Source organism: Sinocyclocheilus anshuiensis, unplaced genomic scaffold, assembly GCF_001515605.1.
Source record: "Sinocyclocheilus anshuiensis isolate Anshui unplaced genomic scaffold, SAMN03320099.WGS_v1.1 scaffold1163, whole genome shotgun sequence".
In the NCBI taxonomy this organism is placed as follows: Eukaryota; Metazoa; Chordata; class Actinopteri; order Cypriniformes; family Cyprinidae; genus Sinocyclocheilus; species Sinocyclocheilus anshuiensis.
In genome coordinates, this window is record NW_015544295.1 from 437786 (window position 1) to 448339 (window position 10554).

A 10554-nucleotide genomic window follows, 5' to 3' on the forward strand; every position below is an offset into this window, starting at 1 on the left:
CTCTCAGACTTGCGCTCTCAGACACTTGCGCTCTCAGACACTTGCGCTTCCGCTAGTGACATCACTTGCAGTCTTTATTTTTCATTTTTTTCTATTTATTTATTATTTTTTGTTTGAATCTCTCAACATTTTACAACAGTAGCCAGGTGGTGAAGACAAGAAAAAAGAAACTAAATTACGAAGTAATGCCCTACACCCTTCAAAGAACTAAATTACAATGTCACTTGCAATCTTCACTTGCACTCTCCGCTACCTGCGATGTCACTTGCAATCGACACAAATCCTGCGTGTTGCCAATGGAGACAAGACGCTGTGGTGGTGATTAACAACTAATTACAACTAATTTAGTACTATAACATACAGGGTCCTGCAAGAAAAAGACAAGACCCGCAAATCCGTGGTGTTGCCAATGGAGACAAGACGCTGTGGTGCTTGAACGGTTAAAACTAATTAAGTACTGTAACGTACAGGGTCCTGCAAGTCATGTGTAGAAGAAAAAGACAAGACCCGCAAATCTGTGGCCACAGCAGAATATGAACGCAATGCGCAAAGTCTCTCGTTTTCCTCCCGTAGAAAAACAGAAACACTTAATATGGCTTAATGTACTAAGATGCTATTAAAATATCAAATTCAATATACAGTTTATTAATATAATGAATATGTATAGCCTATAGTATTCCTCTTATACCGCAAAACGTGGCATAATGTGGCATAATGAACTAAGACAATAAAGACCAAACTCAATATGCTCCTCTTCATTATTAAAATACATAACTAATATGTACAGACAAGCAGGTGAGCCCAGAATAAACGCAACATGCAAAGTTTCGCATTAAGCGTTTTTCCATATAGAATAAACTGTCTACAGCTCTTTTATATCACTGTCTTTGTCCATTAAACTACATTACGTGTTTTATTTATAATGATTGTCTATGGGAGGAAAATGTTTAACGTGCAATTTAACACATTGCGTTCTGGGCTTGTCTGCTTGCCTGTACGGAGTTGATCCTTTTAAAATCACTTAATGCATTTCATAATGCACATTCATATTCGTTGGTCTGTATATACTTTGAGTCAACAACAAGACATATAGGCTACTAAGTTGTCTTTATAATTTTAGTCCGTTATTATGCCACATTAAGCGTTTTGCTGTATGGGAGGACAAGTGAAAGTTTGCGCATTGTGTTCATGGCCATCTGCTTGCCTTGTAGTACATTAAATAATAACTATATATCGAATTTGATCTTTTAATTGCACTTAATGTAGGCCTATCTTAATACATTAAGCCATGTTAACTGTTTATGTTTTTCTACGGGAGGAAAACGCTTAATGAGAGACTGCGCATTGCGTTCATATTCTGCTGTTCTGTGGCCGCGGATTTGCGGGTCTAGTCTCATTGTAATTTGTTCTTTGAAGGGTGTAGGGCATTACTGTCTGGTATAAGCGTTTGGAACTCCCTTGGCGAAGGGAATGACGGACCAAATGTTACCTTGACAATGCTTCTTGTCTTCACCACCTGGCTACTGTTGTAAAATGTTGAGAGATTCAAACAAAAAGTAATAAATAAACAGAACAAAATAAAAAATAAAAAAGACTGCAAGTGATGTCACTAGCGGAAGCGCAAGTGTTTGAGAGCGCAAGTCTGAGAGCGCAAGTCTGAGAGCGGAAGTCTGAGAATGCAAGTCTGAGAGTGCAAGTGTCTGAGAGCGCAAGTCTGAGAGTGCAAGTCTGAGAGCGCAAGTGTCTGAGAGCGCAAGTCTGAGAGTGCAAGTGTCTGAGAGCGCAAGTCTGAGAGTGCAAGTCTGAGAGCGCAAGTCTGAGAACGCAAGTCTGAGAGCGCAAGTCTGAGAACGCAAGTCTGAGAGTGCAAGTGCAAGGCTGCAGCTAGACCCTCTTGGCACATTTAGGAAATATTGCGAAGGCAGAGCGTCTCATGCACTTCGGAGTCTGTGCCCTTCACTTTGGGACACAGCTAATGCCAACGCGATTCGGGTACAGCGACTTCCGTGTTTACACACAAAAACCCCACTGTATGATAGAAAATGTGGACTGGACTGCAGTTACACATCTAGTTGTCATTCAGAATTGCGTTGAGATTGAGAATGCCTTTTAAGCGCGATTTAATTCATGACACTGATTCAAAATGTCCAAATACACGACTGATAATGATAATGTTAGAAAATTGCATTCCAATTTAAATTTCATTATATTTAATGAATTATCGTTTTATGGGCCATGGTGGAAAAACTACTACTATCCCTGCCTAGGAAGCTTGGTTGGTCTACCATCAAAACCATTTAAATTACAACTGTTTTTGACTTCTTCCCTCCAAACTAAAATCACTATATATATATATATATATATATATATATATATATATTCTTCGAGAGATTGACACAGTGACAAACATTCAGACGTTTCTTTTATAAAGTATTCAGAAAATAATAGTGATGGACATTTTTTGATAGCCTAATTACTGAACATGCCAAATTACTATTCTATATAGTAGGGATTAAATGTTATTAAAAGTTTCTTTATACTGCTGAAAACAAAAGAAATTATTCTGAAGAATGTTGGTAACCAAATAGTTTCTGTTCCCCATTGACTTCCATAGTAATTTTTTTTTCTCAATACTATGGAAGTAAGTGGGTACCAACAACTGTTTGGACGTCTAAATTTCACATCTTGCTTTTTTATTCCAAATTCTTAAACATTCTAAAATTGCGAATGTCCTGCAAATTCTTCCACCAGAGACCGCTCTCGCCATAGCTTCAACTACACAACACCTCACCAAAACCAGTCCTCCTGGCTGGTAGCTCTCTTTCAGGATGTCAACGCCCCCATCCGTAAGGTGTGACATGCCACTGAATGCTTCCATGTGTATAAAAATGATGTGAAATGATATGTGTCAGCAGATAAGGGAAGTTTATAGAGTGGTTAACAAACACAGACCATTGTTTTATTTTGCTTTGCTTCTCTTTTTTGTTTTGTTTTGTTTTGTTTTGTTTAAATTAGTTTTGCTTGTTTTTTGTTTTGTTTATTATGTTTTTTGTTTGTTTTGTTGTGTTGTCTTCTGTTTTATTTTGGTTTTGTTTTGCTTTGCTTGTTTTGTTTTGTTTTGTTTTGTTTTATTTTATTTTTTGTTTTTAGTTTTGTTTTGTTTTGCTTTGCTTGCTTTTGTTTTGTTTGTTTTATTGTATTTTATTTTTTTATTTTTTTTGCTTTGCTTGTTTTTTTCTCTCTCTTCTTTGTTTTATTTTGTTTGCTTTATTTTTTCATTTGTTTTTTGTTTTGTTACCACTATTCACACAGCATATCGTTCTAGAATCGATATCACAATCAGGTAACATGGACATCAGTGCTTGTTGCAACCTGAACATGGTGAGATGGGGTGAGATGGGTTAAAAGATTAAAATGGCACCAAACCAAGTTACATATTAGATTAATTAATATTTCTACATTATTTTTTATACAACATTTAGATATTAGATTCTACAATATTTCAATATCAATATCAAATATATCAAATTTTAATATCAGTTTTACATTTAACATTCATTTATAACTGCATGCTAAATTAAAAAAAAGTCAGTCAAAATGATTTAATAAATAAAATGTAATCAATAAAATGGTAAAATAAATGTAAAATTGTAAATAAATAAATATTTAAAATAATTATATTATTAATTCTATCAAAATAACTATTTAATAATTATTAATTTAATAATAATGTATATATAATAATAAATATTGTTGAGAAACGAGGTGCAAGTAGAGTCTGGGCTGTAGAGGGCAGTGTAAGACCATGAATTTGTCAAAAGCCTTTTGTTCACTGGATTATTTGTGCAATTCTGTCTAAATTACATCACCAATTCAGCTTTTTTCCAATGCAGCTCTCCCTTTTCCTCTGTCTCTGTCTCTTAAGAATAAACCCCTTTCATTTAGGCTGTACTAAACTTCAAATGCATCAAGAACTATTGAATGTGATCTGTCAATTAATTTTAATGAATCCTCTCATTCATCACTAAAGTGAACACAATGTAAGAGAGAGTGAAATGTTTTTAAGACTGATTGAAGTTCAGCTCAGAACTCAGAGCATGCATTGACAGGACTCTCTAGAGACGGACTGGAGCTCTTCCTCCGGGAGAACAGAACAGACTCTGAATCCAGAATGAGCAGATCGAGGGCCAGACTCACGCCAAATTCACAAATATGGCTTGAACGTGTTCCTGAGAAGAACACAAACCCAGAAGAAGACCGAATCGGAGAAAGCAGAATGGTCCAGCAGATTTATAATGCTTTCTAGTGTCTCTTTCACAGCAGATGTCCTCTTTAATTTTAATAACAAAACTCAATGCTTTATGTTTCTCCAAATCCTCTGTCTGGGTTCTTAAAGGAGTAGCTCAGCCACCCTCATGCTGTTGCAAACCCGCATGTCTCTCTACCTTCTGTTAAAACACAAAGATTTAGCAGATTTTTCGTGTTTTGTGGGAAGGCGCACCGTGAACATTTTCTTTTGTGCTCCACACTGAAAGTCATACGGGTTTGTTACAACATGAGGGTGAGTAAATGTCTTCTTTTTTGGCAAAACTGGCTCCCATTAAATAAAATGCCTTTGTTTTTTGTCTGACCATGTGTGAGAGATTATCTTTCCGATGTAAATATGTTCTACAGCGAAACGATTGGCCTAATCTTTATCTTGTATGACCTTAACGACTGCCATGAATAATTTGTTACGGCGGCCAAAGATCTTGCACAACATGCAAATCATGTTAATGTTAATCAGTGTTTTACTCCTCAGCTGGAGACAAAACCCCTGCAGCCTCAAATACTCCACCAGGCCTAATTATAGGCCTGACATTTAGTACTGAAAACGATCCCTCTTATTCTTCATCTGCGTTTCCTTCTTTAAGGTCAAATGGTCGTAAATAAAACATTGAGAGCTGGTTTTGGGCGCGCGGCCAGGTGATACCTGTCTTCACAAGGAGCTGCCAGCTGAGACGCTGCCAAAATTAATGAGAGTGTTGATCAAACAATCAATGAATATGTTAGCAGGAACGCACATACTGTAAGTGGCCATCACTGAACAACATGGCAAAAGACTCTGCCGTTACCTACAGGTGGAACAACTTCTGGAACCGTGCTGATCTCCTTCATTTGGAGGACTGAGTCTTTAAAAATGAGATGCGGCCAGTGGGAGACAGCAGGAGACCTCCTCCTTTGTGAAGTTTCTAACAGGTGGAACAACTTCTGGAAAGGATTTTAAGGTCAAGGAGCCCTAAATATGATTTTCCACTTATGAGGAACCCCCTTCCAAAATAATAAAGGCAGCTCAATATTTTCATTTATAAAAATCAATTTGTACTGTGTGAGTAAAATATTATATTTGATATTATAGAGATTAAATGTATTATTATTATTTCAAAAAAATCTGTAAAAATAGGGTACAATGTTCTGCATTCATCTGAACATTAATTGTACCTGTATATTGAATTTTACTGCATTGCGTTGTGTTTTAAAGTTAACGGAAATGTTCGTAAAATAAATGTATAATGTCCTGTGTAATGAGCTGTCAGTACTTTTTCTGTTATTTTTTACGAATTTATTTTTACATTATTTGTAAGGATATATCATAATGCATATTTATGTGGTCACTATGTTGTATTAAAACCAAATTATTATAATAATACAATCTTTTTGTGCAATAACCCGAAGAGAAACATTTTCGGTTCAGTCCAGAGCAGGGTTATTATTAACTAATTATTAACTAATAAACTAATACCAAAACCATAACAAAAACTTTTGTTGCTTAAAATAAAATAAACTTTAACTAAATTCAAATTCAAATATAAAAAACCTTAAACTTATTCCATTTCAGCTATTTTTCATTTAGTTTAACTTGATGTGCTAAAATAATTAAAACTGAAATAAAAATTACTTAAAAATAAAAACTAATTCTAAATATGAATAAAAAACATAACATTATCCCAAAATGACAGTGATTCAGATTTATTTGTAAAGTGCTTTTTACCGTAGTGTTATAAAATGATTGTATTTTATTGATTGATTGATAGATTTGTTTGTGTGTTAACACATCAACATTGGCAAACAGGCCTTAAAATAAATTGTGTGAAAATCTGAAACCCTATTGTATTGATATTTGATGTGGATTCTTATTACACGCATATAGTTCACTACGTCAAATGTTTGAACACACACGACTGGATTTATGTTTCTCATGAGCTTAAATACTTGTGATCTATAAAGCTTCAGCTCAAAGGTATGCAAAGTAATTTGTTATTATTTTTATGTATTTTTTAAATGAGCGGTAAAGGAAAAGCAGCAACAAGTGTGCAGCATATATGTGAACACTGAGAATGAACACAAATGAGCTCAAATAAGAGAGTTTTGGTGTATTTATCTAAAATTATTAACATTTTATTCATATAAAGAAACAAAATGAGTGTTTGGAGGCCTCCTCTGAATCCACACCACGGCTCTGTCTGATCTGTCTAAAGAAAGACCGTCACAGATACAAACTCTGCATGAACTTGACATTTCTCTTCATGTGCACCGTTTCTATGAATCATCAGCTTCAAGCATTCAGTCATGTTTCCAGCCTCACTTTATAGAAAATTATTGATGAAGACATGAAAGGCTACAAACAGCCCCTCGCAGAACCTGAAGTCTTCGGTCTTCAGTTACAACCGTTTTCATCAATCGCAAATCCCAACTCCGATTCATACATCTGCAACAACCACATATGAATCGACCGCTCCGTTAATCAGCGACCTGAAAATGACGTTGGTCCTCCTCTTTCAGAGGCTGACAATCAGACCGTCGGTCTATTCATTTGGCATTGCGCTCGAGAGCTCCTCAGCTGATTTATGTATTCTTTTGTCTTAATATTGATTGTCGGAGTAGAGGAATGTAAACACAATGTCAAGTGATTCAGACACATCAAAGGCCGAACCTGGCACGAATTCAAGATCAAAGCCGGGCCCACCGGCAGACGCTTGGCCAGGGGCCAGTGCGCTCTAATGAGCTGAATTAACATGTATTAATTCTGACCTTGTGAGGAGCAGACAGATGTCTCTTATGAGAGAGAGTTCTTTGTTCAATACACACATTTAAAGGGGAAGGTCTCCTGCTGTCTCCCGCCGGCCGCATCTGATTATTAAAGACGCGCTCCTTCAAATGAAGGAGTTTATAGTAAGAACAGGGTGTGTGAGGGGTTAAATGTTAGACGATGCATCACTTTATAACAAACGACAGCAACAACAACAACAACAAAAAAAACATAGCATCAAACATTTGGCAATAGAAAGGTTAAACAAGTGTAGCAAACATTTGATTTTGGAAACAAGTGTTACTAAGCTATATGGCAAAAATCAACAAGCTGGCCATATTGTGCTTGCAATGTACACTATCATGCAAACATTTGGGGTACGTACTTTTGACCTTGACATTCATCAAATAATCTTGAAAAAAATGTATAATCGTTTCCACAGAAATATGAAGCAGCCCACCTGTTTTCAACATTGATAATATGTTTCTTGAGCAGCAAATCAGCATATTAGAATGATTTCTGAAGGATCATGTGACACTGGGGACTGAAGTAATGATGCTGAAAGATTCAGCTTTACAGAAATAAATGACATTTTAAAAACTATTAAATTAGAAAACAGTTTAATACTTCTGTTGCCATTTTTACAGGATTTTTGATCAAATAAATGCAACCTTGGTGAGCAAGACATTTTTTAAAAATCATACAAATCCCTACAAATCCCTGTGACACTGAAGACTGGAATAATGAAAATTTTGTTTTGCATCATAAGAATAAATGAAAAATATATTAAAACAATGTATAAAATTATATATATATATATATATATATATTTTACCAACCCAAAATGTTTGTATGGTAAAGTTACTCAGTATTAACTAAGCATCATATTTTCTAATATTAAATATCAGTAAGGCTCTGCTTACCTGCATATATATAAAATTGTATAAATCTATTTAAATTTGATATTTTATTTAAATATTTGGGTTTACATTTCTAAACTAGAATATTGTTTTTCTTATTTAACAATTAAATAAATCTATATAAATGTGCAGTTAAATTATAAAACCACAAATACCATTGCTGCTTAAAATACTAGCAAGGTGTAGGCTCTATTCAAGATAGCGTAGAAGATATTTTAGAATAAAATGCTAATGCAATGAAGTGCAACACAATTAAATCATGTCTGAGCTCATCAGGTAAACACAAAATTGTGCTGTGCCTGCAACTGGAAGAGTTAACAAGCACTTTTCCAAGAATTGACTTGGAGAAAACAAGCTTGGGAGAATAATCACAGATATCTTTCTCCAGCCAATCTCTCTAACAGGCCAGTCATATTACAGTCACTCAGCCCGGCTCGCTGTATGGAGAGTAGGCCAGCGCATCAGAGTCCTAGCCTTAAGGAGCCAGGCTTTCTCTGTTGTCTGACAACTCATTACCTTTAATTTGGTTGATGGGTCTAGAGCTAAGGGTACACACAGAGACACGGGGCCCCAGAGAGCATTGCAGGGCCCAGGATGATGCAAGCCATATTTCTCGCTTCTCTAATGACTGCCGAGCAAAATAAAATATAAGCTTTTGTGTGCATGTGTGTGCACGTGACTGACAGGTCTGTACCTCACCTGAGGGCAGAGAGGGAAATGAGCACTCAACGTGTGTCAACCTGTCTGTCTGCATGCTCGCACGCACACGCATGCACACACACGGTTAAAACCGCTCATAGTTGAATCATATGGGAAACAGCACACACACTGTAAGACATCATTAAGCAATTAGTGATAATGATGCGTTGCAAACTTGACTTGATTGGCTGTTGCTGGCAGTGTGAGGCGCGTCGTTTACAGCTCTGGATGGAGCGAGTCTGAATCTTGTTATGGCACATTATTGCAGCTCAATATTATTCATCCAGTGAACACACACAGATATGTTCATGGGGGCATGGCTGTACCTGCCATTGAGGTCTCGTTCCCCCCCCAGGGTTTATATAACCAAAATGATAACTGCATAATATTAAGTCTAGTTTGGTGCTGCAAGTATGGAAGCTTGTTTCCACTACAGGATAAAAAAAATGCAAAAAAAACAAAAACAAATTTTTATCTCACAATTATGTGAAAAAAAATTACAATAGTGAGAAAAAAAGTCAGAATTCGCAATTATCTTTTTTTTGTTTTTTTTTATTATGTGGTGGAAAAATTGCAAGATATAAATTCTTTGAGAAATAAAGTCAGAATTGTGAGATGTGTATTACGTATCTCAATTGCAATTGTGTGAAAAAAAAAGACAGAATTGTGAGATGTGAACTTAGAATTCTGAGAAAAAATCAGAACTGTCAGATGTAAACTTAGAATTCTGAGAATAAAAAGACCAAACTGTGAGATAAAAAGTCGCAATTGCGTTTTATTTGTTTTATTCTGTGGTGGAAAGAAAAGAATTGGAAGATGTTAACTCAGAATGAAAAAAAAAAGTGTCTGAATTGTGAGATATAAAATCAGAATTCAGAGCAAAACGTTAAAATTGCGAGATGTAAACTTGTATTGCAACAACTCACTATTCTGCGGAAAAAAGACCAAACTGTAAGATATAAGCTCACAATTGCGAGAGAAAAGTCAGAATTAGGAATTAAAAAAAAAAAATTCTTTACATTTTTTATTCTGTGGCAAAAAAAAAAAAAAAAATGATTTGCAAGATGTAAACTCAAAACTAGAGACCAGATAGTGATTGAGATGACCAATCAAATCAAAGTAAACAGACTGTTCACAGGGTTGCCAAGTCCCCAGTTTTGTGCTGCTTTGGGTTGATTTCTCCCTGCTGGTTACAGGTTTTGACATATTGCATATAAATTATATTTGACTGAAATGCTTGTATTGGATTATTTTATATTCTACTAATGATAAAACTGCACAAAGATGGTACGTTTTGCATAGGAGGGCTACTAGTAGGGAGCCTTTGAGCTGTTTTTATGATCACTACAATATCAATGTGACTGTAAAATATTTAAGTATGGAGATATATTTTGAGTTTTGATATTTGGGATATGGCCACTTTGGCTACTATTGTGCTATTTTTTTTAGACAAACCTGGCAACCCTGGTTCACTGAGGCTGCTGAGAGAGAATTCCGGAATTAGTTTCAGTTGACGGTTATTTGACAGCTGTTTTACGAGAAAAGCGATAAAAGACGACTGAAATTATAAGATATGCAAATTAATGTTAATCTAACTTCTCTATTTTGAACTGAAAGTATATAATTTACGTGATTGGTGTAACGTACCTCGTAAGAAAGCTCCATTTTGTGGCCTCGGTCGGTATTTATAAAGCCCTGCCTATGGCTCTGGCTGCGTGGGAGGCGGGTATAATAATTTTAGCGCGATTGTTGTGAATAATTGAGCATCAGCGGGTCTAATTTCGCCCCGACTTACTCTGGGCCTCGCGTTTGTTGAAATGTACATTTTATGAGCGGGATTCCTTGGACTTTAAGATTTAAGTGAAT